This window comes from Rhinopithecus roxellana, chromosome 16 (assembly GCF_007565055.1).
Source record: "Rhinopithecus roxellana isolate Shanxi Qingling chromosome 16, ASM756505v1, whole genome shotgun sequence".
Lineage (NCBI taxonomy): Eukaryota > Metazoa > Chordata > Mammalia > Primates > Cercopithecidae > Rhinopithecus > Rhinopithecus roxellana.
The window spans coordinates 65,863,425-65,874,708 of NC_044564.1; the positions used below are offsets into that span (position 1 = coordinate 65,863,425).

An 11,284-nucleotide genomic window follows, 5' to 3' on the forward strand; every position below is an offset into this window, starting at 1 on the left:
GATTTACTTTTCCATTTTCCCCTTAAGACTTTTTAACAAAGGATGAGTAAAAAGTCTAGCTAGGATTAAAGGTAGATGTGCCAGGGGGTGCTACTTACTTACGCAATGGCCATTCTCTCCTTGTGAACAAACATCAGTTTTACTGAAGGAGGAAATGGGTTTATCCAAGTATGTATCCAACCTCCCTTACATTTGGGGGATGTCATGTGACTGTATTATGATCAATGTGATACGTGTATAAATTAGAGAAGAACTCCCCAAATATCTCTTCAAACAAAAATTGGCACATTTTTGCCTCTTACTCACCCAGTTTTTCCTGTCTGAACATAGACATGATTGTTGGCATACCAGCAGTCATCTTGAGAGCAGGAGGACAGGAGTTATACCCTAGGGCTGGGTGCGGTGGCTCACACCTATAATCCCAGCACTTTGGGAGGACAAGGACGGTGGATCACTTGAACCCAGGAGTTCAAGACAAGCCTAGGCAACATGATGAAACCCTGTCTCTAAAAGAAATGCAAAAATTAGTGGGGTATGGTGGCACAAGCCTGTAGTCCCAGCTACTTGGGAGGCTAAGGTGGGAGGGTCACTTGAACTTGAGCCAGGGAGATCTGATTGTGCCACTGCACTCCAGCTTGAACAACAGAGAAAGACCCTGTCTCAAAAAACAAACAAACAAACAAAAAAGTGTTACGAATGGAAGAGCACAAAGCTAGAAAGGCCTTAAGTCTTTCACGGCCAGCCTCAGCCTCAGTGCCCATCTCCAAATGTGTTTTTCATGAGACAAAAATAAACCCCCAATGTCTTCAAGCCACCATTTTGTCATTGTTGCTGTTGTTTGTTTTGCTTTCTAATATTTGTTACTAGCAACCAAACAGAATTCATAGCTTAGTAGGCAGACCAAAGTACTAAAAATGAAGCTAAGCTTAAAAGCATTTCCTATGTAACAGGAAGCATTATCTGCCAAAAATCTGCCCAAGAAAGCTTGTTCAGGTGAGACTTCCTGACTTTTTTATGTTTTGCCAGCACTGAAAGGTTGGAAAGTGCACATGAACAGTAAAGTACATGGGCAGCTGTCCAAAGAGAATGATTTTATGTTTACCCAGCACCATACAATGAACAGTGCTGGATACGTGTTGTCCATGTGTCTATATTCCTAGGACTCAATTGAATAAAAGAAAGTGAAAATTCAAATCATTTTCAAGACAGACTTATGGTATGTGAAAAAGCCATTTAGGGCACACCACTAACTTTGACAAGACCATTTTCAGACTTGCCATATGACTGTAATATTAAATGACATCCGTATCTACCACCCCTTTGCTTAGCGTCTGTATCAGTTCTCTTAGGCAATGTAGACTAAAAAGCATAACACCACTGAGTCTCTAGTACAGCTTCCAAAGCCATGATGAAGCATAGAAAGTGTGCATTGAACACATTTGTATACGTGTCATGTATAGAGAACAGCAGAGTCAAACAGAGCATGTCTTTTGAAGTCCTGAAGTTGACTAATGAGCTGGGTGGAAAACGGCATTGAGAGTGTTTCCCTCTGGCCTCTGCAAGATGGAGGCAATCGACCACCCTCAGGATATGTGCTCAGCAAGGCACTGGGGTTATCACCAGGGAGCTCAGAGGCACTCAAATATAGTTATCAGCAGACACAGCAGCAAATCAGAGAGCCAAGGGTGTGGCCATCTGAATGCTAGAAGCACCCTACCTTAAAGACCTTCAGTGGAGACCCCAAATAGGAAGGACCAATAGTGGCCAATGATGCTGATGGACACATAAAAGATTGTGATTTACCTGGCAGCAGTTTTATTTTCTATAGGCAGGCAACACTCTATACTTACATAAGACACACTATACAATATAAGTGTGTAATTGACAGATATACAATATGTTCTATGAATTAAGAATATACTGACAGATACAACAGACACACAATATATCCTATGAGTTAACCATGGAAAGTGAGGCTTACAGAGATTAAATAAGTTTTCCAATGTCATATAGCTCATAAGTGGCAGCTAATATTCAAACTCAAGGCTGTCTGCCTCTAAAGCGCATACCTATAAATCCTATACCATGTAAGTTCTTTAAGAGGAAGACTTTCCCAAAGTTGATGGCTAGGGGCCCTTACTGAAGAGTTGTAACTAAAGCAAGAGTTCTTTTGCTTTGATGAAAAGGTTAGTGCTAACCTTTTAAGTGGTGGTAAAGAATGATGCACAGCATTGGAGTGTGGAAGTGTCCTTGTGTTCTGAGAAGAACGTGTGTTGTATGTTGACTTCTCCAGTGGATGCATGAGGTACATGTGAACAGTGGGTTGGAAGACAGCCTGCAAAGCTTTAAACTCCAACCAAAGTAAATAAATGCATCTTATTGGTTTTTTTTTTAAGGCAGTTGTGGCCATATATTAAAATTTGAACTTTGTGCCTCAGGAATGGGGAACAAGCACAGGGAAAGTAGAGGAAGCCATAATCTAGAAAAATAATGGAATTGCTTGTTATAGGGTACCACCAAAGCTTAACTGTCTCTGTGATGGTGATAGTGCATAATTTATTTGAACTTATTGCAGTGTTGAAAATAGTTCATGAATCCCTCATTTCCATCTTCATGAATCTACAAGGAATCTAAAGACTCTTAAGTTGGAAAACAATGGGCCTGGGGAAACTCGCTATGGGGAAAAGTGCAGAGGGTGAGGGAGAAATCACTATCACAGAGACAGTTAAGCTTTCGTGGTGCCCTGTACCAAGCAATTCCATCGTTTTTCTAGATTATGGCTTCCTCTACCCTCCAGAACCCGTGATTGTTCCCCATTCCTGAAGCATAAAGTCTAAATGTTAATACATAGCCACAACTGCACTAAAAAATCCAGTAAGAGCCGCTAGGTGCTGCTGTGGACTGTGGGCCACCGGGGTAGGTGAAGGATCCCAAGATGGCTGGGCAAAAACTTGCTCTAAAAACCACTGACTGGGTAACTTCTTGGGAGATCATACCCTGAAACCAAAAGGCCATTGCTAATTCCCTGATATCCTGGAATGAGACTCTTACCTCCAGATTGGCTATTTTACCTAAGAATCCACCAGCTATCGACTGGACTTACTACAAGACCAATGTGGCCAAGGCAGGCTTGGTGGATGACTTTGAGAAGAAGTTTAATGCCCTGAAGTTTCCTGTACCAGAGGATAAATATACTGCCCAGGTGTATGCTGAAGAAAATGAAGTTGTGAAAATTTGTGCTGAGTGGGTGTCTCTCTCAAAGTCCAGGATTGGAGAACATGAGAAACAGCTGGAGAAGATAAGGAACTTAATTCCATTTGATCAGATGACCACTGAGGACCTGAAAGAAGCTTTTCCAGACACCAAATGAGACAAGAAAAAGTATCCCTATTGCCTCACCAACCAATTGAGGATTTATAAAATTGAGTCCAGGAGGAAGCGCTGGCCCTTATATTACACATTCTGGACATTAAAAATAAAAATAATTATGTAGAAAAAAACCCAATAAGATGCATTTATATACCTTGGTTGGAGTTTAAAGATTGCAGGATATCTTCCCCCCCCCCCCCCCCCACTGCCTTCATGTACCTCATGTGTTTACTAGAGAAATCAACACACAACACGTTCTTCTCAGAACATAAGGACACTTCCACACTCCAATGCTGTGCGTCACTTTTTACCACCAACTAAAATGCCCTCCCTTGTTCCCCACATGGCTAAATATTACCTGTTCTTAAAGGCCTAGCTCAAATGTCAACTCCTTCTAGAAGCTTCCTTCAGGCCTGATGCCCTACTTTACCTCTGCATTGCCCAAACTGAATTGCCCTAAGAGAATGTATTGCCCTTTTCACTTTTTTAGATCTCCATTTGATACTGTATTGTTGTTTATTTATTTCGCTTAAGTGTGTCTATGAGCTAAGTACCATAATTTATTCATATATGAATCTCTAGACCCTTTCAAGTTTCTGATATATATTGGACAATGAAGATAGATAGAATGCTTGAATAAATTTTATAATATATACAAATTATATATATTTATTGTGTACAATATGATTTTTTTTTTAAACAGAGTCTTGCTCTGTTGTCCAGGCTGGAGTGCAATGGCATGATCTCAACTCACTGCAACCTCCGCCTCCTGGGTTCAAGCGATTCTCATGCCTCAGCCTCCCAAGTAGCTGGAATTATAGGCATGTGCCACCATGCCTGGCTAATTTTTGTATTTTTAGTAGAGAGAGAGTTTTGCTAGGTTGGCCAGGCTGGTCTCGAATCCCTGGGCTCAAGTGATCTGCCCTTCTTAGCCTCCCAAAATGCTGGTGTTACAGGTGTAAGCTGTAACCCCAGCACAGGTGTAAGCCGTGCCTGGCCAATATGATGTTTTGAAATAAGTATACACGTGGAACACTCAATCAAGCTAATTAACTTTTGATTGACCAGGTGAATGTCTTGGGTATAACAAGTAATCCAGGTGCTCCCCTTTCGGCACTCACCATTCTGACCTTTGAGCTACTGATTGCTGAACAGATGCTATGGTGTGATCTCATTCATTCCACCTTCAGCAAGCAAGTGGATCTCCTGAATACTCAGTGGAAATGTGTCTTCCTTTAACTTCTAACCCTTATTCAACTTGTGTTTCCTTGAGTCTAAGTTACATCAGTCTTCCATGTGATAGAAATTCAGTATTTTACACTAACGATGACCCAATCCTTCTAGATAAGCTTTTCAGATAAAATATCAACAGTATTATCAAGCTCAGTTTTTCTTTATACTTACTGTGCTTACAGTAACTTTCACATTAGCTCTTTAGAGTAAAATATAGTTTCCCAAAAATTGGGGATGTCACAGCTACATCTTTGCAATGAGGGTAGGAACTTGGTCAACCATTAGTGTTCAGGTTCTGGTCACAGGTGTGTGGACTGGAGAGCATCTGCTTTTTCACAAAGAGCAGCTTAAACAATGGAGGCCTCATAGGAGACAAGGTGTCCATCATTATGTGTGAGGCTTTGTGTCCGGGTTAACTGACCAGTTCAGAGAAATAGAAGAGTCATCTAGGAAGGTTTCCTCAACTTCTCCTCATCAAGATATATTTAATACTCTAGATTACTCTCTGCTGTTGCTCCAGAAAAGAACTTAATGATTTTCTTCCTCCTCTTTCTTAAATTGGAAGCAAGACATATACTACCTGAGCAATATGGCCATGCCATATTAGGCTGTGCTTGTTGGAATAAGGAGTGTCTGCCTTTAAAAATAAATCAATACATGGTTCTAAAGGATGCCACAAGTTAAGCAACATAAATAATTACATTAGGCTTCAGTAATCATTTGGGATCCATCTGGGGGAGAACAGCACAACCAAAAACCCAAGCTTGCCTCTGCAGGTGAAGCTCCAAAAAGCTCAGGCTGGGTCTCAAACAGTGATTCTCAACTCTGCACATTTGATTCACCTGGGGAGCTGTTACCACTAGCCAGGCCCACTCCTTTATGAGATTCGAACATGAAGCCAGTATTGAGAATCACTGGCATAGAAAGAAAATGGTGGCCTGTGGAAGTGGGGGTCACCAGAGAAGCTGGGAACCCCTCAGAAAGTAAGTCCCCAACATCAACAGAGAGCAGCTAATTTTGCTCATTATCCAAGAGCCTCAGGCTACTGTCCCTCTGGTCTCCTTGGGTGAATGAAACCTGTATGTCCCTGGGTGACCAAGCCAGTCACCACTTGGTGGTGGCTCCAAGCCAAGCAGCACATTCCCTCTGCTTGCTTCTCCCTCATAAACTTCTTGGTCTGCCAGATTTCCTCAGAGGGAGCCTCAGGACACAAAAAGAATGGGGAGGTCAAGGCAGCTGTGGTAATAATACCTCCCAGTATTGTAGCCTTCCTTAACAATCATCCCTCACCTAACACTGCGCTCAGGAGGTCACAGAGCAGCCCAATAATAATGATCACATTGATAATTAAGTATCTAAGTGTCTGCTATGTGGCACCAAGCTAGATGCTTTCCATATATTATATTTTTTGCAAAGGTATATTATCTCTACTCAATGGGGATATCAGAGCTCAGAGTGTTTAGTTAACTTGTCCAAAATACACAAGGCTAGAATGAGCCCAAATCTATCTGGCTCTGTAACTCATGTCTTTCTATGTCATATCGCCAGTCCTTAACTCTTACCTACTACAGAGTGTCATTACCTGATCCTGAGATTAAATGAAGTCAGCCCAAGAAAACACCTTGGGGAAAGTGGAAAGCATGGGGCCAAGAGATTAGTGACTAGTGTCATTCATACTTCAAGGTGTACGAGTTCTCTAACTCCCCTTCTGTTAGTGAGAAGGAACCAGGCAGAGGGAGAGATCAGCTGGGATACTCTGGAGAACCAGAATTTGCATTTTACCAAGCACTGGGGAGGGAAGGGGAGAGGACAGCAAAGAGGGGACTGAGTGTTCAAAGGGGTCAGATAAGGCCTAGGTAATTTAACACGTATAAACTTTGCTTTTCCCCCCCTAAAACCTGCTCCTCCTCTCTGCTCCTGCCAAGCAAAACTCATTTAATTCTTGTGCGATTAACCAATAATCATGGGAATGCCAATAAGTCAAAGGCAGGGAATGGATTTCTAGTTTCATAGCTGCAACTTGAGAAGACTGATCAGGAAGTTGGTGAGAAAAAGAGGTAGAGAGGGAAGGAGGAGCATGGTTTGGGGTCAAAGGTGTAATAAGAGGGAAAAAACAAACGAACAAAAAAACCAAGGTTAAATTTTACTCTGTGCTGAGATTCCACTCTTTTTGGCCCTAGCCAGAAAAACAACCTTTGTCCCATGGCAGCCAACTGGAGGGCTAGCGCCTACATTTTAGGTTAAGCCAAGAAGTGAAAAACTTAACTTTTAGTTTGAGCATGCAACATTCCCGAGATTGGGTTAAATTCTTCCCTGGTCTCCTCTTCTCTCATCCAAACAAGGGGAGGTGGGTGCTCGTGCTGACAGAAGGAGGGATCTTGTCTCTCCCTGGAGACCATATCTGCACACTGCTTCTTAGGTCCTTCCCTTGGCATAAGCAAAAGGCAACTGCAGGAAGCCAATGGTCAGACAGACTTTCCCACAATACCAAGTTAGCACCATGTCAGGTCAGAAGAGTTCTCTGAAAGCCAATACAAACAGAGCCAGGCATATTTCCCAGAGGGACGTCCCCTTTTCTTGGCCAATGTGATGTCCAGATTGTTTCTCAGCTTGGCTGCTGCCCACACATCCATACTGGCAAGCCAAGTCCTAGGGTTGATTTTCAAATCTCCCCGAATGACAAGCCTGCTCCCTCAGCAGGGACTGAGAGCAACGGTGATCTTGGGAATCAGAAAAGGGGAAACCCTCCCTGTCCTCTATCCCTGCTGTGCAAAGAAAGAGAAAACTAATAAAGTGTGATGTGGAGGTGATGCCTGATGAAGGTGCACTGGAGGAAGGAAGGCTGAAATACAGTGCTAATCAGACAGGAGACTGAGAATTTTAAGAAGTCGAACTCTGTTTTTATCCCCTTTGAAATTAGAACCTTAGGGGCACTAAGTTTGGCCTCAATCTATGGGGCTGTCCATAAATTCATCTATAAAAAGGTCAAGGGGAGACAGATCCAAAACTGATCACGACAATGTCTAGCATCCTTTCTGGTCTATTATGTACCAGGCATACTCCTTTTGTTTCTTTTCTTTTCTTTTTTTTTTTTGAGAACAAGTTTTGCTCTAACTGCCCAGGCTGGAGTGCAATGGCACAATCTCGGCTCACCGCAACCTCTGCCTCCCAGGTTCAAGTGATTCTCCTGCCTCAGCCTCCCAAGTAGCTGGGATTACAGGCATGTGTCACCACGCCCAGCTAATTTTTTATTTTTAGTAGAGATGGGGTTTCTCCATGTTGGTCAGGCTGGTCTCAAACTCCCGACCTCAGGTGATCCGCCCACCTCGGCCTCCCAAAGTGCTGGGATTACAGGCGTGAGCCACCGCGCCCGACCATACCAGGCATAATAAATGATCTCATTTAATTCCCCACAACAAACTTTAAGGTAGGTCTTATTGTTTCCTTTTCATAGATGAAGATACAGAGGTCTCGAGAATTTTAGTAATTCACCCACAAATTTTGGTTCTCTTTGGAGCATTTGTCACCATTTGCCTCATTTATTTCTATTGAACTAGAGTTGCTCTCAGATTCTACTTAACCAGGAAACACTCATTAGAAGCCTTGCCCTGAACCAAGGAAAAAGAAAGCTTGGGCCAATTTTGCTTACTCTTGTGTCCCCAGTACAAATCCTGGTGCTGGCATAGTTGTTGTTAATAAGATTATATGAGAAAATGAGAAAATGAGAATGGTCCATCTTGGCTCCTGCTTTAAAGTGAACTATCTTCCCTACGTTGGAATTCAAGAAGCCTGAAAAACTGATGTCCAAGATACTGTGTAGTGCCAGATTATATGAGATTCATAAGTGTTTCATAAATGATCTTTCTCTCAAGAGTGTTTCAAAGCAAGACTGGACTACACTCCTATACTCTGCCCCTTTCTAGTTGGCTGGATGTATTTCCATGTCTGTGGCCTCTGCTTATAAGCATTTGATTTGCAGAAGTGTCAAGTCTGAAGATGAAGCTTAGCCATGTGAAATAAGGCACTTAACAATTCCTCGTTGAAAAATCACAGAAATGTTTTTTTTTTTTTTTTTTTTTAAGATATGTTTTACCCTCTTATCTATATTTCCTCAGAAAACAAAAAAGAAATAAATAGGCTGGGTGTGGTGGCTCACGCCTGTAATCCCAGCACTTTCGGAGGTTGAAGAGGGCAGATCATGAGGTCGAGAGACGGAGACCATCCTGGCCAAAATGGTGAAACCCCATCTCTACTACAAATACAAAAACTAGCTGGGCGTGGTGGTGCGTGCCTGTAGTCCCAGCTACTTGGGAAACTGAGGCAGGACAATCACTTGAACTGAGAGGTGGAGGTTGCAGTGAGCTGAGATCACATCACTGCACTCCAGCCTGGGCGACAGAGTGAGACTCCATCTCAGAAAGAAAGAAAGAAAAGAAAGAAAGAAGAAAAGAAAGAAAGAAAAGGAAAGAGAAAGAGAAGAAAGAAAGAAAGAAGAAAGAAAGGAAGAAAGAAAGAAAGAAGAAAGAAAGGAAGAAAGAAAGAAGAAAGAAAGGAAGGAAGGAAGGAAGGAAGGAAGGAAGGAAGAAAGAAAGAAAGAAAGGAAGGAAGGAAGGAAGGAAGGAAGGAAGGAAGGAAGGAAGGAAGGAAGGAAGGAAGAAAGAAAGAAAAGAAAGAAAGGAAGGAAGGAAGGAAGGAAGGAAGGAAAGAAAGAAAGAAAGAAAGAAAGAAAGAAAGAAAGAAAGAAAGAAAGAAAGAAAGAAAGAAAGAAAGAAAGAAAGATCCAAAGAAGTTCATAGGATTCCTTTTCCTCCTTTGCAGGAAAGGCAATTAAGATATACCTTCTTTAAAATAGTAAAATACATGTAATTTTCCACCTTTAAGACAAACAGTTCTCCATTTGTGGAGAAACTTCTGAAAATAGATGCATCTGCCCCAGTGCCAGAGCTTTGACACTTGTCTGTCCAAACTCACAGATCAGTTTTTCAGTATGTTGTAGGTAGTCTGCTCTCCAGCGTGGCCATGATTAATTCTCTCAGCTCTGAGGAGGAGGAGGAGGAGGCCATTTGAGATCCTGAACCCCCACCTGGTTATGCCTCACTGTTGACTTCCATACCTGCCCAGAGCAATATGTGTTGGCTTTGGCATGTGTAAGGCCAGGCATTGCCATCAATGGAGTTAATTGTTTCGCAGAAGGCACCTGCACCTGCACGGCAGGCTCAAACAATAAGTCCATACCCAAAACCCCTCCTTTCTCCTCAGGGCACCTACTATGAAAGAAAACTTGTTGAGGCCTGGAAGCCCACTTTCATCATAATTAGGCTTCTGGGCCAACAGTTAACCACCACCATCTCTTGGTGAACACATGAAGCTACTTCCAAATCTTGGGTACCTGCAAAGCCATGGGGCAAGGCAGAGTTAGTATTGGCTCTGTGCTCCTCTTGCCTCTGAAGAATGTTAGGCTTCAAGAATGCAGAGCACTACACATGCTATAATTCTGTCCTGTGACTTCTGGATGCTTTAGTTTTCACAAAGGCACAAAGCAATCAGGCATTCTCATAATCCTGACATGTATGAGAACATCATCAGTGAGAGACCTGGTCACCTACCTGAACCAGGTCTTAACCAGAGTCACAACATAGCATCCCACACTGCAGTTCATGTCTTTCATATTCAGGTACACCTGGGTTTGAATCTTGGGTCCATCATATTAATAATGCATGAATTTGGAGTAAACTGCTTAATCTCTGAATCTCTCTTTTTCATCTGTAAAATGGAAATGATTATGCTTATTTTTGAGAATTTAATTGAAAATAATGGCTGTAAAATACTAAGCACAGGTTCTAACCCACAGTAATAAGTCCTTAATAAATTATAGCTATTACTCTTGTTGTTTCACTAAAAGCCCAATGATGAATTCAGTTTTAAAATATGGTAGTAGAATAACTGACAATATATTGAGTTTTGAATGTCCACCTTCACCAAAATGTATTGAGGTGTATAATTTTGAAATTGAAATTGGTGACCAAACTATTATTACACATCACACAAATCCTAGAAAACAGAGATCAATGGTTGCTTTGGTTTGTAGTTAAAATTTGGGGTTAAGAGAATTCTGAAATCTTCAAGTTCTATAATATTTAAAAAAAAACACACACATACTTCGTTGGACCAAATTTTAAGACATATGTTAAGAAGTTTAGGTCTTCTAGTCAGATGCTATTTAAATTTATTATTTCCCACTATTTGTTGGGACAAATCACTTCATCTCTCTGTGCCTCAGTTTTCTCATCTGTGAAATAAGAGTATTATCAGTATACTTCTATCAGTCTTATGTGGATTGAATAAGATAATACAAGTAAAAGACAGCCCAGGGCATGACTCAGTAATAATTCAACAAATGGTAACTCTACTCTTACATTGCTGCCAACAAAACTGTTTCCCTCTTATTTGAAATGTTTCCTGCCCTCTACCATCCTCTGTGATGGACCTTTGTCACTGTTAACAGGAAAATCTTGACATTGGCGGCTTGGTTATTTCTAACAGGTGCTATTGATTTGACTTATTTCTCCTCACAACCTTCCTTTAAACCCAACAGAGAATATGCACTGAGGTTTCTCACCGGAGGGGCAGCCTGTGGGAATGGTGCCGCCTCAACAGAGAGCAAGAAGGGGAGATGCACCAA

At 41.8% G+C, this 11,284-nt stretch overlaps 1 pseudogene; it reads left to right on the plus strand.

The window, feature by feature from the left end:
- The first annotated feature begins 2,935 nt into the window (after positions 1-2,935).
- LOC104655272 lies at positions 2,936-3,420 on the plus strand (annotated as a pseudogene).
- The last annotated feature ends 7,864 nt before the right edge of the window (positions 3,421-11,284 follow it).